This window comes from Brienomyrus brachyistius, chromosome 8, assembly GCF_023856365.1.
Source record: "Brienomyrus brachyistius isolate T26 chromosome 8, BBRACH_0.4, whole genome shotgun sequence".
NCBI classification, from domain to species: domain Eukaryota; kingdom Metazoa; phylum Chordata; class Actinopteri; order Osteoglossiformes; family Mormyridae; genus Brienomyrus; species Brienomyrus brachyistius.
Genome location: NC_064540.1, coordinates 25,965,480 through 25,986,412, shown reverse-complemented (window position 1 = coordinate 25,986,412; position 20,933 = coordinate 25,965,480). Strand labels below are relative to the sequence as shown.

The window sequence follows — 20,933 nt, the reverse complement described above, 5'->3', positions numbered from 1 at the left end:
AAGTCAGTGGAGGCATGAACTGGAATTTGTTTCTCTTGTTATTCATGAATGAGTTCATTCCGGTGGCGGAGAGATAATAGTCAAGTTCCCAAATACAAATTAGTAAACTGGACCATTTAAATGGTGGATAGAACCCTTTATCAGAACATATAGGTTTAATTACGTGTTCTTATCTGTAACATTAAAAAATGCGATTTAATGAACTTGGGGTTTAAAGGAGACGGCAAATAGAAACAACTCGTGGTATATTTTAACAAAATAACACATAAACCTGTTGTAAGTCTCCTTTTTGTTATTAGTATACAGTACTTTGCATAATGACATGCAGCCTCCGCTGCATTGTACGCCTTAAATCTGTCCAGCGCTAGGTGGCGATAAGCCACCGCGGAGTCGCACGTTTCCCGCACCGCAGAAGCCAGCAGACCCTCGTACCGGGCGCGTTACCGCCACTTGGTTTGGACCAAGCACGTCTAACCGAACATCTCTGCACCGGCCTCCTCGCGGCAGATGTTGAAGCGTCACAAAGCAGAATGAAGAATAAAGTGGATGGAAAGGATGTAGTTTTAATCACCAACTTAAACGTTGTCTGACATATAATATGGCAACGGCTGGTTGAATTTGAGTTTGATTTTTAATTTATTTTTTACATATACGAAATACTAGCGGGTATCCGCAGAATAAGGGAACTTTCAACTGTCACCTGTACGCGCGGAGTTTCTCTGAGCTGAAATAAAACGTAATAAGACGTTTCATGGTCGCAAAATTGAAACTAAAGCGAAAAATCTTTGAGCAATGTGTGCATAGTGGGAGACTTTTTTTGTTCAAAGGAAATATTTCAGAAACAGTCATTTTGCTTTTTCTTTGATTATGGAGAACAAATGAAACGGATATTTCCATTGGATTAAACCGCTGAAAGCACATCTTCAGGTACGGTTTACCAGATATCTTGCAATTTGACATTATGACAAAAGTACTGTTTTTGCTGTCATTAACGTGAATTCCGATTCATGTGCAGGTGCATACACAAGTTATATGTATAGAGCAAGTTTGGTTAATTGTTTGTAATTGTGGACTGGATTGACATTAATTGTCAAGTAATTCAACGGAAAAGTACAGTAGCTTTTAAAATCTGTTGCGCTGTGCATTCCAGAAAGATTTTGCAAATTAACCTCAGGTCATAAACACATCAACATTAATCTATGAGTTACAGTTACACTAATCCCGTTAAGGTCTTGTAAGCTTTGTGTGCCAGCGTTTCGTGTACATTTTAAGTAATTATAATATGATCAGTGCTGTAGTTCCCTCTGAGCGAAATGTACAGTACATTATGGATAAATTTAGGATGATCGGTATCTCCTTTTTACCCACCTGAACAAAATAAATTAAGACACGAACGCAAAATAACAGCACAAGTCGCAGATGAAAATACTTGCAAGGGTATTTAATAGCGGAAAACGACAAAAGACTGAAATTGATATTTAGCATTTCCATAATACTTTTCGAGCCGAGCTAGTCTTTTCTAATGCGTTTTTGTAACTGGTGCGGGTACGGCTTTTGTGGTAGATCTCCTAATTTCTAAACTGTACGAGTAAGAGCGGCATACTTCACCAAATTTTCCATGTTTACACCTTTTTCTCGATATGTTAATGCCCAGTCTTCCCAGCTCACTGGTCTTTCTGCTTGTTATTGTTGTAACTCTAACAGATCCACCTGCCTTAGTTTAACGTTGTTTTAGCATTTTTCCGGGGATCCGAAAAATGAGTAACTGTTCTCAACTCATTCGGTAAGTGATAGGACTCCTGTCTTCCAATACAATCAAGGAAATTTAACAAAAAATAAAATAAAATTATATAATAACCTAAATATATCAATACACAACGGAGTATTTAACGCTGATATAAACATTAAATTTCCAAAAATGTGTGTGTATGTATATATGATTTATTTATTTTTTTTTGCATGTCCGTACAATCAGTATTGCGACCACGGACAGCGCCCCCCGCCCCCTTCGCAACAAAGTGCTTGTTTGTCTGATGCAGCGCGACCCCTACCGCGTGACTGTCTAAAATATGTTGGAAAACAGTTCGAGCAGCAACCGAAATGACCGCCCAGTTCAAACGGTGAGGAGGTGTGTACCAGCGCAGTCCACCCATTGACAGTAACGCCCCTGCTAATCACTTCGTCCTACACGGGCTTTGCACGCACAATTCTCTAAAACATGAGACGTCTTTAGTGTCATACTATTTTGTTCTGTCCTCTTACACTACTGAATAAATCATATCGACAGAGAGGTACCATGTGTCAGTGTGCTGTTATTCTGTGCTGGCTAATAACTATTGATTGAAGACGTTTCCAACACCTGCCACTGCATGGCTTAATTATCTCACGGATTTCTTCTACTATTGAAGTGTGGTTTCCTGAAAACGAGTGAAGATGAAATATGTTTTTTTTGGGGGGGAGGAGTTTTAGCTTGTGGTAGGTAATAAGCTGGTTTGTGTTGGTGGTAAGCTTGACTACACTGATGTGCATAATTTCTCCTCCTCAAAGATTGTAATTTAATTTCTCCATGGCAAATTACTTCAAGCACTCTGACAGAGTCAGTCCCCTGTGTAATGAGCAGCTTGGAAGAACCACAGGTCTGTGAGCAGTAATTTTGTTTGGGAGCAGGAATAATAGGCTCAGTTTTGAAAGAACCCCTGCTGGCTTATCTTGACAGCTGGATTCTCTGGATGATTTTCCCCTCCTCGCCCCTACACCCCCCAAGATTTCTGTTCCTGGGTCCCCCTACTGCGAGATGCATGGTTCCCGAATTTGGGCCTGTGGTGGCTCCTGTGGCCCAAATCACGCTGCGAAATGGTTCCACTCTGATTAATCAGAATCCCCAGTGACTAGGCTGTGGGCAGTAGATTTCCCCTCTCGCAACCCGGACAAGAGACCTATTGTGTTATTATATGGATGGTGACCATTGCCCTTAATGTCTTCTGTCTTTTGGTCTCTGGCAGGTTTTCTCAGCCCTGTCATTTGTGAGACTCTCTTGTAACGCTCTACAAAGGCCGTTGGGGAGGTTATTTCCGGCTGGTATATTCCCTCCCTTGGCACACATGCTGGCCAATGTTTGGAACAGCATGGGGGGAGATTGGGTTTTTTCTATGGAAAATCACAATGAAGTGTAAAGTCCCCAGCCAGCTGAGAGTGTGTGCTATCAGCTCGTGTTAGCAGCTTGGTAATCCTGCCGCAACTTTGGAAACAGTTCAGGTACCTCTGAACATTTACAGTCGCAGACAGTGCTGCTGCGTAGCCTTGTGGTGCACCGTTAATCCTACCTCCAAACTGCAAAGCACTGCAAGTTCTGCGGAACCAAATATTCATGCTATCAGATGGTCGTAGCGCAGAGTTAATCCTGCAACAGGCAGCGCAGCGTTGCAAGGTCAACCTGGGAACTGCAATTCATGGCAGTCTTGCTGATGAACTGTCCTTTTAAACAATTGTGTTCCCAGAGTCCACACACATAATTTTATAATGTCTAATATGTTTCCTTTTTTAAGCAAACTGGCAAAAAGTTATTTACACGCTGAGAGCCAACATGATGGATGGTAAACATCCATTGTTCCATATGTACTGATAAATAAAAGAAATCCATTGTCTCATCTCTTGTTGTTTTATTGTTCAGTCTTCTGGCTGGATCCAAATTTAATAGATTGTCATTTATTTATTTTTCACTTTTTCTTGATAACAAAGATAATGAAATATCTCGGTTCTCAATCAGTATGTCATGCAGGGTAGGTAAAAGACAAATGAGTTTGTTTATTTTATTTACAGCTTATTCACCTGGGGTGAATTTTTGATTGAGCAGGGAATTGATTTACATATCAGTTTTTATTTATTCTTTATTACCTCAGGTAGGTGGTGTGATCAGCGTGGGGGAAGTGAGAGGTTTATTGGAGGTGCTAGATCAGTCAGAGCATAGAGCTTTTGTGGAGCAAACATGCCTTTTCACAATTGCTCTCAGAATGCAAAATGCAGCGTGTAAACAATGCAACGACAAGGGGTGTTTTGCTAGTGAAATGAGTCATTTGACCATGCTGTTGATGGGGGGGGGGGTCAAGCTGCCAAGGAGGTCTTTGCAGTTCATACTAAAATAAGGTCCTACAAGGAGAAATGCCCAAGGTGGTGTAGAGCTTTAGAAAATGGCTTTAATGATTCAGACCCTGTAAATAAAACTGCTGTGAGTCTTGATAAATCCAATCTAATATGGATATAATTGCATGGATGTTAAGGGCTGATATGATTAAGCTTTAAAAAAAAGATGATCATCATTATTTCCCTGTCTGAACTCCTTTGGATCTATTAGCTCTGTATCAATGTCCAGGATGTGCTGTAATTACATTTGTTTGTTTCTTAAATCAAGATTTAATACTACACCGTCCCTATTCTCCTGTAGCAGCTGGCTTTGCACTGGGATATTTAGGATGTTTGTGGAGATATCATAAATTAGAGTTACTTGACAGTCCAGAATTAATGTTTGGCACGTTTTATAAAAACTTGTTTTTGGCCATGTCTAGTTTCATTGCTGAAAACTTGGAAACCCGAAATTCAAAAGTGAACATTATCCATTAAATTTTTTCTTGAAAAATTTCCTTTTTACAGAATTAGCTGGTATCAATAATATAAATATTAGGTGAACATCTGGTATATGCAGCATGTAATTACCGTAAATCAAGAAGTGTAATTGCTATCTTGTAAAATTATATATAATATTCTTTACAAAATGCATTTTTCCCCCCTGTGAATTATGTTACAAGTAGAACAACCTTGACATTAGGAACTTTGGCAGTTTTGTGACAAGTTTTCAGAAGTTGATTGTAAAAACATATTTATGCATGTACTAAATGTTCACTGGTTGGAAATTCAATAATTCAATAATGCGATAATTCGATAATCATCATACTGTAAAGCCTGTTATACTCCTTATCCCTGTCTCTGTCTCTCTCTGTCACACACACACACACACACACACACCCGCTGTGTGTGCGCATAAAGCAATACAAATGCTAACAGCATTTAGCTACAGTGATATTTGGTAAATGTTAGCAAGTTCTGTTCCCTGTAGCTGACATCTGCAAACAGACCCTGCTGCTGATGAGAGACGGGACTGACATCTAACTCAACAGTTTGGATAGACTAGAGCTGCTGCCATGGTGATTACATGCTTTGAAGCCAAAATAAATGAAAATTCAATCATAATTGCTCCGCAGTCAGGCTCTCATACACTCGGTACGGTACAATGTTCAGTGCAGTTAATCTTGAATCATACATTTCAATGACTAATGACCTGAAGTCCCACCATCAGCAATGAAGGGTCCCTCGTACAGGATTTTGTGGTCTGATATGCACCAGTAAATAGGTAGAAATCTGGGAAATGATGAAGTAATAAAGCAGCAAATATCTTGCCTAAATGAGGGTAACACAATTTAAACGGTTCCTCCAGACTCAGTTAAAAGACTTCCACTCTCTTATCTCGGCATCCCTATCTGGATAATAATAATAATAATAATAATAATAATAATAATAATAAATAATTAATGGATCATTATTACCAATAACCTGCTTTACTTGTGGCAGCAAGTAATTCTAAATGCCTAAAAATAATTTCATCTGACTGGCAGCGAGTATTACACTAGATGCCTACAATAAATAAAAATTTCTGCCCTCTGGTGGTTGCGGAGATGCATTGAGGAGACAATGTAAGGTCATTAACGCATAGGGCTTTGTGACATTACAGTAAATGTTGGCCTATCCATTAAATTTCCTATAACAAATTGAAATTTTATGGTGCAATCCTGTTTCTCTGAGCTTGAGCGGTCAACAAAACTAAGACGATAAATGTATTTCAGACTAACGAAAACCAGCTGCAGGATAGTTTGGTTTCGGTCAGAATTGTACAGCAGTGTAACTTTAATTAAAATTCTTACATTTCAGTCCTTATTGCCTATAAAAAGGCTTGCTTCTAATGCCCAAATAAATTTGACAGGAAACTGCGGAGAGAGACTAAACCACTAAAATATCACTACAGAGCCAGCGACTGTCACCACTGTAGTTTCATGGAAGAAAAAGATAAATGTTCACACTTTTAACAAGGCCGTTCCATTCACAGAGAAGACGCATCTGCAAAAGGGAATGGTGTTAAAAGTGGCAGATGAGGTGCGTATCCGCGGCGTGCGTGCTGAGGGGAGGCTTGTTGTGTATGCATGCGTTCGCTGGCACTTGAGTGTGTGCTTGAGGGAGGAACTTCAATTTCTGACTAGAGAAGGTGAGCTGCGTGAGTGCATTTCCACACGCGTGAGACGAGAAGCCGTCAGGCCGGCAGAGATAAACAGGGGGTGCCGGCGTGAGAGCGCATCCGCGTGCGTTTGTGTGTATTTAAAAGAGAGGAAGACTGTCATCACTGCCCACAGAAAGTGCTTTGAAGTCTGACAGCTACTGGTATGTGAAGGCACTTGTGAGGGGGAGGATTGGGTTGTGGAAGTGGGGGGGGGGGGTCTTCTCAAGTGCACCCGTGCTGTGTGTAAAAACTCCTGACAGAGAAATGACCAGCTGAACTCTGGTGTTTGCTGGCAAGCCTGGCTTACAGGTCCCAGGCACATAGGGGTAGGAATGGGGGGAGAGGTGTTCATCTGGAAGGCGAAGCGGAGCAATGTAGAGACTGGAGGCGTGGGCGGGAGGGGTGGATGGGATTGCGTGAAGGGCTGGGGACCTTTAAATACTCTTCTTCGTGTTGCTGAGGTTCTCATCCTCGGTGAGCTGCTGATCTACGGTGTCGGGAGTCGGTACTGCTATCGCCACGACGATATTCACACCAAGATGGAACGCATGTTGGGGCACAAATCTGATCATGTACGTGTGCCACTGTAACTGATGATGAAATGATTGTGAAATAGGAGAAACTCATTATAAAAAAAATCATCATGAATCAGTAAAGAAAAGTTTCCAGAAGAACTTTGGGCAACCCCTGACAGATCATAAAACACATTATACAATGCAATACAACAGTAAAAATTCATCATTATATATTATTAAAATATGATGGATAATATATCATTAATATGTAGAGTCTACTAATGCCAGATTCCATGCTGTTTCATACATATTTAAATGTTGAATTTTCTCTAATTTAATTTGATTGGACAGTTCTGTATCTCTCTTTCTCTTGGACAAGACTGACACACCTTCCTGTTGTACTCCAGAAATCTTTAACAAATGAGTTCCTCTGTGCCTAATTATGAAGCCCCAGTCAGCCACTGGCTTCTCACCAATGAGCAGATTTGGCTCTTTTTAACTGGCAGCTGGCTCTGCCCAATTGTTCAGACCCTTGAAGCTGTTTTTCAGTAGCAATGCCTTCAATTATATATATAACAAAAAGGTGGAGACAAAAACACGATCAACTAGAACGCTGCCATGAAGAAAATGTGTATGGGAACGAAGTATGAAGAAAGAACAAAAGAATAATTAGCATAACTTGATAATGTTTGCGTGTTAGACTGGCCTAAAAAAGGGCAGAAAAATCTGCAGCTCCCCTCACCACATTTGTTACAAATGAAATGCATTCATTTTCATTTAATTACATCGGTTTAATGTATTACCCTAAATTGTGGGTATCAGTAAAACACAAGGAATGTGACAAAGATGAAAAAGGTGCCTAACTCTATGTGACATATACCAACTGCTAATTAAGATTGTTACTGCGTTTTACTGACTTAAACCTTGAATTTTCTTTAGTGTAATATGGTAGCTCAGTACAATTATGCAATTATGTCTGTGACACTCTAATGAAAACCTGCAGTTACGTAAGCCATTAATTATAGATGGCTGGGTTCAGCGGTGCCGTAAGGTTATAAATTCAGGTGTATGAAATGGCTAAAAATGAAAGGCTAAACATTCGCTAACCAGTAGGATTTGAAAATATATTCAACAGAAACTGTAGTTCTGCTATTCACCATGTTTGCTGCATTGTAAGCTATTAAATAGGGCCCTGAATTCCCTTAAGTTTAGGAAGCATAACATACTGCAGATTAATAAGTGTCATTTGAGGGTGTGCTCTCATGTTTGGCGGGGCTTGTAGCATTGAACTGTAATTGTGATGAAATACCATGAGGATAAGCAGAATTGTTGCACTGTACCTGGTAGAGTCGAATTCCTCATATCATCTGACATCCCAGTGCAGAATATTAATGTCTAGCATTGGTGAGGCAGTGAAATTGAACTCAGCTTTCATTGATTGCATTTCGGAAGACAGGCGGATGAAAAGTGTTGTGCCACTTGCATCATGGCGGGGTGTAAAACTTAACGGACCCTGTTCCCAGAATGCACCTATGTGGCACAGACTTCATAGCTCTGGGGGCTCCTTAGTGTACCGTGTCAAGTTTTACGTGTCACAGCCGCGATGTTCTGTGAAAACATCTTTGCACCTCTCTGTTGCTTACAGAAAAGTGTGGGTGTTGGTATATTTTAATGTGTGAGTTGTGGAAAAGCTCAAATTGCTCACAACCACATATGTATATCCCATATCTGGTGTTCCACCAGTGTTCATGTTACGGTGGTTGTGTCTTCTCTAAAGCCTGGAACACACCGACACGACTAGAGGTGACGGTTGATGTACAACCCAATCACAGACCTTTTGTCAACTAGCTCCAACGCTGATTCAACATGCTAAATCGGCCACCGGTGACCAACCCTATCCACCTGAGCCGTACACGCAAGGCAACGGGCAGTCACTGATGTCCAAAACAGCCAAAAATTGGCTTGGTATGTTCCAGGATTAAAACATACAAAGGGCTAAAACAAAATGATGCTGCTCATTAATTTTACCACTTATCCGATCCTGGGTTGTAGTGAAGCCTGGAGCTCGTTTGAGGATGCAGGCAGGTGACATGTGGATGAGATGCTAATCCTTCAAGGGCATGCGCTCACTCCCACAGTCTGTAGGGGCACTATTCACCTAATGGCGTACTATTGGACAGCAGGAGTAAACTAGAGAACATGGAGGGAACTTCATCAAACATATGAAGAACATGCAGCTTCCAAACAAACACCTTCGGCTCTGTAGGCGTGAAGTGATGGTGCCTGCTGACTGAGAGATTACGCTGTCCCTCATTGACTTCAGCGCTCATAAAATCTTTGGTAAGATTCTTAAAATATTGCAGCGGCATAGAAGGTGATACATGCAACCGTATGAAAGGCACGTTGAACTGTTTAATGTGGCAGGTGCTTTTGACAGCAATGATGCAGAATTTCATGCTACATACTGCGGAACCAGAAGAACGCCCGCCACCCAGCCGCTAAAGGCCATCCATAGCATCAGGTTAGCGAGAAGCTAATGAGTGCGTGAATGCGGCGTGGAACTCTGTACAGAAGAGACAGTGGTGTAATTCAAAGTCATCTTCCCATCCTGTCTGCATGTGTGTGAAACATGAGCTAAAATGGATTGCGGTTGATTTTAAAAGGCAGACGTTGTCTAAGCTGCTTTGCTGTGAATTAACCTTGAGCTATCTGTGATCTGGACCTTAGCTGCCACAAAGGCATCTACTAAGAATGACGATCAGGGCTAGCATTTACATTATTAGGTAGTACGGAATACGTTGTGCCAGTTATTTAAAAGGATATTAGCTCAAAACGTCAGGTGCATTTACTAAAATACTTAATAAAATTTAATTGCAGGCGATTCGGTTTACACTGAGATATTTTCTTGCATTATACACAGGGCAATATCTGGAAGCAACCAATCATACTGATTTTATTTGGGTATTGACTGAGTGCTATTGCAGCATGGAAAAACACACCTGTTTGAAGACAAGTCTGAAAGGGACCACTAAGTCCTAAAATCATCCACTGATCCTCTGTTTGAAACTGTTTTCCTGAACCTTTTTGGTGCTTCCAACCTGAGCAGCATTAGCATTACATTCACAAAGAAAAATGGATTCCTGCATTTTTTCATTATTATTGTTATTATTATTATTATTATTATTATTATTATTATTATTATCCATCCATTTTCCAACCCACTTATCCTTCTGGGTTGTGGGGGGTCCAGAGCCTTATTATTTATTTATTTATAATTTTCAGCAGGGTTATCCTGATGCTGTTTTGAATGTTTTTTTTATGCTAAATGTACGTTAAATGTACTTGGACAAGCCTATATTCTGTCAGTCCATGGGGAGAATTCTCTGGGCAATTAGGAAAATGGACATTTGTCACGAAAATGTTTCAGCATTAGTCCATATGTTTGGTTTTGAAGAGGATGGACGCATGCAGTATTGATTGTACCCCTTCTCCCATCATGCCATTCCTCTGCAAACTATCACCTTACACACTTTTTAGACAATTCATTTGTGGACCGGTGATGTGAGCATGTGTTTGGCTCCGCTTCTACAGGAATGTATCGGCGCTAAAATAACTGTTTGCTCTAGATATTGCGAGTGACGCAGCTTTGCAGTCCTTATTGATTTCACGCTTGCTGCTGTACAAGCTCTCAGGAGCTCGCTACAAGGTGCTGTCGCGCATGAGTGCGTGTGACCGGAGACACAGCATTCCACTGCGGTGGTGGTGGAGGTTCGGGGGAGGCGCTGAGCTCTCTGTAGCGTGATGAGCACTGTGGCACATGGGGAAAGCAGATGTGCAGCAAGCACACTGGAAAATAATGGACAGCAAGAAATGTATTTCATATATATCTATATCTATATATATACATCCTGCCTCGTGCCCATTACTTCCGGGATAGGCTCCGGACCCCCCACGACCCAGTAGGATAAGCGGTTTGGAAGATGGAAGAGCTTCTGTATATTTAACATGCCAGAAACCTTATGGACCAGGCCTGGACATTAGCTACTAGAGTAACAGAAAGCAGCAAGACTCCATCCATTCATCCATCCATCCATCCATCCATCTTCGGTAACCATGTATCCTATTCAGGGTCACGGGTGGTCGAGAGTCTATCCCAGAGACTATGGACACAAGGTAGGGAACAACCCAGGATGGAGCGCCAACCCATCACAGGAGCAAGAAGACTCTGGGTTTTTGAATTCACAGCACTGAGCAGTCGTCCTACAGTCCCCCCCCCCTCCCCACATACCCCAGCACCTCTCCGCTCTCTTCTGTCTCTCCAGCCCTCCACCTTCAGCCTTCCAAGCATCCTGCTGCCCATTCTCCCAAGGCTCCCTGATGCTCCTGAATTTTTCACTGCCTTGACATGCCTGACTTTTCCCTGCAGTAAAGAGTGCTACAGGGAGAGTCAGCTGGATAGCTCTTTCACCTGCATTATTGCTGTCTGTTGGGAGGGTACAGTTTTTACATTTATCTATAGCAAATTACATCTTTCGTTTGCAAAACATAAATTGCTTCTATTGTTTCTCTATGAAACAGTGGTTTACTGAACAAAGTATGACTGTCTTTCTTAAATAAAAAGAGTCTGTCATTACTGCTGCAACCTACTTATAAAGTTATAAAGATTTACTTAAAAATAAATCAAAATAAATATTCTCTCAAGTAAATAAGAATAAAATAAATATCCATTAGGTTGCACATTTAGAAAATTAGCTGTACCTGACCTGTATTGTATTCACATTAGCAGCTTTAAGCTTCATATTAGAACTGCAGCACAAATACTGCCTCATAAAATACAAATGATACTAAAATAAATATCCATTATGGTGCTGCATTTAAGAAATACTGCATCCAGCTTCACATCAGGTCGTACATGGGTAGTGGTGCTGCTTCATCCGCCCCTTTCCGAATGTTGCTTGAAGGAACCACACATACACACAAAGGTTCAGTATTGGCTGCATTCTTTCGGTACACATGCATACCGTACGGAAACACCTGTACCAGAAATTTTTGGTACAAATACGTATACTATTACATTCCTAATCGTTTGTACCTGGGATAGGTGGGCACCCCATCCTGGGTTATTCCCTGCCTTGCGTCTATAGTTTCTGGGCTCCAGACCCCCATGACCCTAAATTGTAAAGTGGTACAGAAAATGATGGATGGATGAATGGACATAATTTGTATAGTTTTACTACTCTTATTCATATAACTGAAGTCAATGATAGAACTTTAAACCTGCCTCCTACTGGTTATGTCAGGTTCCACTGAATTGTACTGTGTTACTTCCACTGTGTTGTACCTCTTTTTCTCCCCCTGAAATACTTGCCCTCTACTCTGGAAGCGCCAGCATGATGGTTCTCTATTTTGACGTTTTTGTTAAGCTCCACTTCCTCCATGTAGTCATTAGATGGTGATTTAGCTTGAAAATTGCAATTACAGTCTCTAATATTAGCCTGAGTAATTTTAGGAACTTCTCTTTTCTGAGTCTGTACATAAAAGGGATGAAATAGCAACCTTTGTGAAAACTCAAATTAAAGACGTAACTCAGGGAAATTGCTTCAAAACGATCTTGCTTTGATTTACACGAGATTGAAGTGTGGGTCAGAGCCTCACTGTTGTATGACAGGTTGTCTTATGTTATTTTTAGAGGAGGAGTCATGTAGATCGGACATTGAATTGAGATGCATTCTAAGGCTCCACCCAAGAGATCCATCCAAGGCTGTTTCTGTATCAGCCAGGCTACCTTTATGGCTCCTTCCGACCAGCACCGCACGAAGAATAAGTCTGCCATGTTATTGAAAGGGGAACATGTGACATCACACATGTTTAAAGGTCAAGCACTATGTTATAGTCACCAATAAAAGTAAAGGAAAATGTGCGATAATATGGTGGACCAGATAATCCATATCAGGGAGAACATGTTAAGCTAGGACAGGATTTGTAAACTACTCTTTCAATTAAAAGGACCTGGATTTCATTTAAGCACTGAGTTCTTGCTGTGTGCTGATTGGTCAGTCTCCTGTAATCATGCAGGTGTCACTAATGTTAATGTGAAACAGCTGGATGATTCACACAAGGAAACTAACCCGAACATGGATTATCTGGTCACCACTATGCAGTAAGTAAGTGTAGTCCTAGACAGACTTAGCAGGTGTCTGTGGGGGGGGGGGCTGACCCCTTAATTACCCACATTAGGTGGGTTCACCCTGTAAAAAAAAGGCAAATGGAGGTGATGCATGTTAATTTATATGGGAATTGGAGTGTGTTTTAAACTAGTGGGAACTGCATATCTTCCAGTATGGTTGAAGTCTGATCAGCGCAATGAAGGTAGTATATACAAGGCAGTGTGTGTGTGTGTGTGTGTTTGTGTATGTATGTATATAATCCTGTCACTTAAATAAAAATATGTTCCTTAAATGTCTGACATTCAAAGTATCAAGGCCAGAGACTTCTGGCCTGAAAGATATAAATATAAAGATTTAAATATTCTGCATTTCACGCACTTTCATTCCTGAAGTCTGGTTATTAAATGATGCTTTGGGTTAATGCCTCACAGCACCTGCTGTCTTCATTTTTTCCTTCCCTACAAAAGTAAACTAAGCATTGCTTGTTAAGGGAAAACCTCCAGATATGAATGTGATGCTTGTCGGACCACCACACCTCTGAAGTGTATATAGGGAGGAGATAATTTTCTGTTTCTTTCTGTACCTCCCTTCCTTCAGCAACTATTTCACACAGTTCAGTGCTGGCATGGTCCCTCAGTGGGTAGCCAGTCATACTTCTATGACTGTGTTTTTGATTCCAGCCCAGTACGTAGACATGTGCTTGGGTGAATCCCTAAATTGCCCTGTGTGCAAGCGTGTGTCCCATGATGATCTGACATCCAGTTCAGGGTGTATTCTGCTCTGTGCCTTTGTTTCCTGGGATAGGCTCCACGCTTGCTGCAATCCAGCACTGGAAAGGTGGTTGTGGATTAACTCTGACTGCAAACAAAATTAAAAAGTAAAGGAAGCATTTGGGTTTTTATTGACGATTATTGCTTTTTATTCCATCAAGAATAGTAAAGAGGAGCTTATTAAACCAAGTGATAGTATCCGATTGGCACATGGCTAATGAGCAATTATTCATTTGTGTTTAATCCAGCTGGCATAATTTCAGACACATGATAAGTAACTGCAGGGGAAAACTCTAATCCTCAAATGTGGCGCAGGTCTTATCTCGTACACTTGCTTTTGCTCTCTGCACACTTTATGATCTCGTGCAATCATGCAGAGGTCAAACCCTTTCCCTCCCTATGCAGGACACCATACTTTGATTACTGAGGCTAATTGAACTCGGTGCTACTTCATAAGTGCTGGATAGACTTCATACAGCTCGGAAGCTGAACCCAGTGGATAATTTGTCATTCCTGTCCCTGTTTTCTCTATGGATCTATTTAGTTGTATAATGCAAGGCTTCTTAAGGGGAGATGAACACATTTTTTATGGTTCTACAGTCTGCCGGCGTAGCAGGTCACTGTTTACTGAGCCTGGGAAGCTAATGACCCATGATGCCAGCTGTTGTAAGCAGGTCTTGGCCTGATATCAACGGTTCAGGTCCATAAATCAATATGATGTGTCCGTGGTTAAAAATTTATTACTGTAAGATCCACCCAGAGAATAACTTGGAACTACTCCTTTGTGATTGGCTGACCCAGATGTCACCTGTAAATGTTTTGGTTGAGGACCATTGATTCAGGCTGCTGCTGTGGTACTGAGTAGACAGAGGACAGATCTACTCCTGATCAATACATTACAAGATGTTAAGATGTTACACTATGTAGGATAAGTAAGTGTAAATTTACACAAACACAAAATTACACTGGCTGACAGAATCCAGCCTTTCAAAAAAAAAAAACTAAGGTATAATTCTCTTGTTGTTTGTTTATCTTTAATTCTGGAACGGATCCGATTGAAGTCATTAACGGATTTGACTTGAACACCAATTTTGGGTCAAGCCATAGGTAAATTTGGAAAAATTACAAAGCCTGCAATTAATTTTCAGTCAGCCAGCAAAAATTTTTATATCATACTTCAGTGTTTTGAGGCAAAGCTTTTGACCAAAAGAGACTGAGCTGAATTATTACCGTAGTGATGATTAGTACCAATGTACTCCTTGTATTTTCTCGTATTTTCTTGGACGCCCCTGCTGTTCCTGATTTGCTTATCCATTATCAATGTGCCAGGTGAGCTCACCAAGATCACGTGGTCCAGCTGTTAACATGGCACACTGAGTTGGATTGTCACAGAAACGAAAAATCCTTAACTGTCTTGCTCAGTTCAGGAAAAAAAAAACGACACATAAATAAGAAAGCTTTACCAGGAGACTAAAAACAGGTTGGGTTTTACAGCCTGACAACTGCATACGCTAATGGACTAATGTTAGCATGGAGAGGAAATCAGTAAATAGTCGGTTCAGCCTTGCATCTGAAAGGATCTTTCCCAGCTCCTTCAGTAAGTGCTTTTTAACAAGCCACCCGCATTACAGGTTTAATGACTTCGCACCGCCTCTGCAGACAAAGTGTTGAGGACGGCGAACTACAGAAACTCTTAAACCCCTATCAAAAGTGAAATAAGGGATTACTCAGGCTGAGAGAATGGCAGATGGAGGCAACAGGCAGAGTGACTCCTTTAGCTATGAAACAAACTTCATTTAACGAACCAGTGATACCACAGGCCTTGCCAAATGTCATTGGCAGCTACAGTATGTAAAGCATGACCAAGTGTTGCAAAGCCAATATGCATCTTTGTTGCTTGCCTTACTTGCAATTCCTTTCTCTTCTAATAAGCTCGACGTCAAACAAATACCCTTAGTCCACTACATGTAAAAATAAACAATGAAAATAATGTTTTCATTACAATGGGTCAGTCTAAATTAAGAGCAATGTTAAGGACATGTACTTCCTCTCTGTCTCTCTCTAACAAGGTTACTACAATTAGTTCAAACACAATTAAAAGACATCATTCACAGCATGACCTTTTGGTCATTATTTTAACTACTATTTGTTATTTACATAAATTAGAATGGCAAATAATTGCTCAGCCATTAGCAGAATGCTTAAACACATCATTTGCATATTATAGTTTGTCTGAAAGTTGCAAACAATCTACGGTGTCTGTATCACAGCTTAAAGGCCGCTTTCGCAAGGGCCATGAGGAGTCTAAGAGGACATTATACTGTGCATCGTGTGTCGAGGAAGGTCTCCCTTCACACAGGCTGCAAGGGTGCAGTGCTGCTTTAATCGTCACATCATTCGATAGACGGTGTGTCAGGAAAACTCCTTTGCTCACTAGATGTTATGTAGTGATAATGCGTTATGCTCATGATCATTGATGGCGCAGTAATTGCTTGTTACACATTTGGTACTTGATAGAAGTTCTAAAGAATTCCTTTGTTAGGGCAGAAATAAATGTACTTTTCCCTCACAGCTTTTCCCATGCTGGGCTGTGCAGAGACTTTTTGAGGGACAGATGTTCAAAGATAATAAAGGGGCACGTTAAAGCTTACGCACAAGTTCACATGAAATATTCCCGGCAAAATGGGCAGGTGCTTTGGAATTCCGAGACCCCCCGCGCACCCCGCTTGTGCTTGTACAATGCAGAAGTCACGTTGCAGAGGGCAGACCGGGCTTGATCCATGGTCAGGGCATTTTGTATGACGCAGACGTTTTTCTGCAGATTTTCTGATTCTTCAGTGTCAATGGCAGTAAGGTAGGTTGCTGTATTGGGCTGTGCATGAACTCTATCCGAGACAGTCTGGAGTTGGTATAGATTGATTGTCTCTCCTGTGCAAACTGACGAAATAAATGATAGTGGAGCCTAGTGGGAAAAATAAATAAACAGAAAAGCAGGACTATGGATTCTGCAGATATATTGTACTTTTTCCTTGATAATTAATGCAGCATGTATTCAGAAAGTCAGCCTTTCCTCAGTGGCTCCTAGCTTCTTCCTGATTTGTTTTGAAGGAGTTGCCATTACCCTTTGTAGGCCAGCTGTCGTGGACAGTTGTACGTAAGTGATTTTGATTGTGCTTGACGTGCTTTTGATTTTGTGTTCCTTAAGAATATACCCTCTCCCCTCCACACCTACCCAGGATGCCCAGCTTTGGCACAAGAGAAATAATGTTCTTAGATGGGCCTTGAATGAAGTGGCAATTTAGTGGGTGGGCCCTCTGAAATGTGTGCAAGGCACCCAGACTTCTGTTGTTTTAGCCTTGAGAGAGTGTAATCTGTGCAGTGAATGAATAGACCCACGTTGTCCAGGCACAAGTATTTTTTTCCTAAGCATTTGGAAGTTGATTTGACGATTGAAGGTTACCTCAGCAACACATTATTTTCCTGTCTTCCAATACACCACGTCACCAACCAAAGCTACAACATATAGTTCTAACTCCTTACATCTAATTACATCTAATTTGGTATCACACTGCTGAAATAATCAAGCACTGCATCGCAATTAGAATTTAAAGTGCTTCTCTTTCATTAAGCACAATTAGCAACGCTCATCTAGAAGTTCTGCAAAAAGGAAGCTTTAAATAAATGCAAAAAATTTCACTCATTGCCATTGACATGGTTGCCATGGCCGACTGTAACTAAGGAACTTTGATACACTTGATACATGAGTGCATAGTTACGCACTATGTGACTGATTATTCTTGGGTAGTTGGCTTTGAAGGTGGACACACCCGTCTTAGCGATGTCTGCTGTACAGCATTTTCTCTCATTCTCCCCGAGCTATTCGCTGTGGACATCTAATGCAGGAATTGACCAAATGAAATAACTGAGGTGAGAATCACATACCTGTACAGCACAGTTCGGATGCTGTGTTTAGGTGTGGTTACTGTAGAAAATACAAAAATAAGTGCATGTGAAATTAAAGAGAGGGAAGAAAGGACACAAGGATTCTGCTACCTTCTTACTCTCTCGAGATGGAGCTGCCCCCACACACAGAGACTCACGGCCATATGTGACGTTACGGTAATCTGGTGCAGTATTTATGGGTCCAGTGTGAAACCACAATTTAGTCTTTGGCTGCAAAGTGCACGGAGATGAATATAAAGGGCGTCACTACCCACAGTCATAGACATAGCGTTCATATCTAAGATGCGGTGCTTTTGCTTTAATCAGGCGTGCGGCTGAGGCGGTTAGAGTGGAGGTGGTGGGGGTTCCTGTCAGGCCATTGTGGTCTTTGGGTTAATAGGGCTGTGGGAGTAACTGAGGCATATGAGCCAGAACTCAGAACTCACAGATCCATCACCCCTCTGTAGGGAGGTGGGGCTGTGTGTGGTCTTCCTGGCAATGCCAAAGATGCAGAAAGGATGCCAAGGCCTCTTACAGGTGGGGGTGGTATGGGGCTCCGGATTCAGTGCTTTCAGAGAGCTGGCGATGTCACACTGCTGCTCCCTTATGGAGGCCTTATTACGTGACAGAGGGCAACTCGCAACACAGGGCAACCCATACCCAAGTATTAAAATGTTACTCTCTATTGCTACTATACTCTATACTGTTATTATTTACTGTTACTCTATACTGTTAGCATATTGGGGCATCTTGTGAAGCACAGTGCAGTGGCATAAATTGCACAGATAACCTCAAAATATAGGCAATGACATTAAAGACCAAGAGGCAAAGGACCTGCTAAAGATGAAAAATTAGTAAATTAAAAAGCTTGTGTATAAAAGCACACAGAGAACAGCTGTGTTGCAGGTGCGCATTCAAATAAACAACCAACCAGGGGTGTAACAGCAGAAAAGGCATGAAGAGGAGTATTATAGTAAATATTTGCTGTGGATGATGCACAGTGGGTTGTGTACAAGATAGCTAGTAATACGGTGATTAGGGAACAGTTTTTGGGGGAAAAATCTCAGCCATTCAAACTAAAGCACTGAATTACCTCTGTGTTGTTTGGGTGAAAGTTTTTATGATAAGAGGGGCTTTGCTGTTTTGTTAGGTAATAAAATCAGCTTTCAAGTTAATGTATCAGGGGCAACCACTGTGAAAAAAAAACACTTCAGATTTAAAATAGTAGGTGCCCTGGAAAAGGTTTTTAAGGGCTTCTTGTTTGATGTTTAAGAAAAGTGCATCATTACCAAACTAGTAAACTTTAATTATATTGTGACTGATTTCTTAATGATTGTGTTTTGTCTTTTTGGTGATGTTCTGTGCCCTGGTGTCAGAATGCGCTGTAAGGGGAAGACAAACACTAGCAAAGCACAATTACACAGTAAACACGACCTAGAAAATAATGCCTAGTAAGCACCGATTGAGCTGATGTGCTCTTTCCTCCCTCCCAGGAATATATTCCTGAAGGTGCACTAAAATCTTCCTCATTTTCTTTTTAAAACATATTTGAAAGTCTCCCGAAAACCAATTTCTGGTGTTCGCTCCCGGGGTTTTTTGCCAGTAATGCAAAATGCCACATTCCAGTACCAGAATTAGCCTCACGCCTTTTCCCCACTTACAAGCGAAGTGTGTTGTCAGGCTGAGACAATGGCAAAGGCACGTTCTGAGTCTTGCCGGATACTTTGTCTGTCAGGGACTCAGAGGCTTTTTACACACACATCTGCAACCTTAATGGAAACTTGCTGATGTCATTTCTCATGTAATTAGGCCTTATTCAATATTTATGATGTTTATTATACACTAACAGCTTTCAGATTTCAGCAGTAAAACTCTGACTGTCTAATATTAGCTGCGGCACTCTCATTAGTAAATTGTTGGGGGGGAGGGGTGTGGGTGGGTGAGATGTTTAAGTTTTCAAACACGGCCTGCGAGAGAATCAGCAGGAAAGCGGGATAATTGCCTCCCCCTCTGCCATCTCGGTGACACGCGTGTCGCGTCTTTGCCTCGTTCAGTGAAGGGGGCTGCGTGAAATAGCGTGACGTGCTACAGACGGCATCCAAATGAAAATTCACTTTATGTCTCCACCCCCCTAGATCTGTTGTCTGGCCCCTTCAGTCCAGGTCATATATTCTGCACTAACCCCGCCCGTCCCCCCCACCACCACCACCTGAACCCTCTTCCAGAGTCTCAGCCAGAGTGACTGACCCCAGCTTCTATAAACAGAGACAACCTCAGCTGCAGCAGCAGAGGAAGCAGGTCAGAATAATCATTAAGGAAAGGATTACTGATGCGGAGACGTGCCTTTCCTGGGCATCGCAGACATGCAGCCATGGCTTCTTTTCTCAAAGCAGATACTGGCCACTTTCTAAATACAAACAGGGCAATTGGAAAGCTAAAGGTATTTCTGGTATCACAGAACGTGGGTTTGTTTCAAAGTCGAATTTCATAATGGAGCTTTAACAATATCATTCAATTCTGCTGCGCCTACACTATTCCCCTTTACTGTTTAAAACATTTAAGTTGAAAGCAGTATGCGCTCGTGAAAAATTCAGATGTAGACGGTAATTTAACAAACCCTGTCAAAAGAATAGCAGCAAATATCTCCATGGAGGAACCATGTAAATTCACATGACCAGCATAACATCCTGTATCAGTCACACAGTCAATGCCAAAGAATGCTTCACATCTGACTTTGAAATTAGCTCCTAATTTGGGCCTTTCCCATATAATCTAGCTGCAGCAGAAATTATGCCCTTTCTGTTAAATATTAATGATCTACCTTAAGCAACTCTATTCTTCCATTTTACCTCTGTAATTGGGCTTCCTAACAATGCAAAATTAACAGTATTAACTACTAAGCATAACCGCTAATGAATGGTAAATGCTGGTGTTTTTAAACACGACATTATCCCAACTTAAATGACTTTAAACCTAACATTGCCGTTCTTGGTACAATCTATTAGTACTCCGCTCATAGGTATATTTTATGACATGAACACAGCAGGAAGTTCACACCTCCATAAACATTTCAAGCCTACTAGGTCTATATGACATACTGCAGCAGATTTAGACCAAAGTAGCAATGAGTAATTAGCTGGACTGTACCCCAAAGAAACCGTAATTCATTAATGGTGCAATATTAAAAATATCCAAAGATCTCCCATATTGCTTATCC

The 20,933-nt window shown here is 41.2% G+C and overlaps 1 protein-coding gene across 1 annotated transcript in view; it reads left to right on the top strand.

The window, feature by feature from the left end:
* Positions 1 to 215: 215 nt before the first annotated feature.
* The window catches only part of LOC125746967 (chemokine-like protein TAFA-2), a 78,762-nt gene continuing 58,044 nt past the window's right edge, over positions 216 to 20,933 (top strand). Inside the window, exon 1 of the mRNA XM_049021567.1 lies at positions 216 to 927. The gene's annotated coding sequence lies outside the window, so the exon portion shown is untranslated. The remainder of the gene's footprint in view (positions 928 to 20,933) is intronic.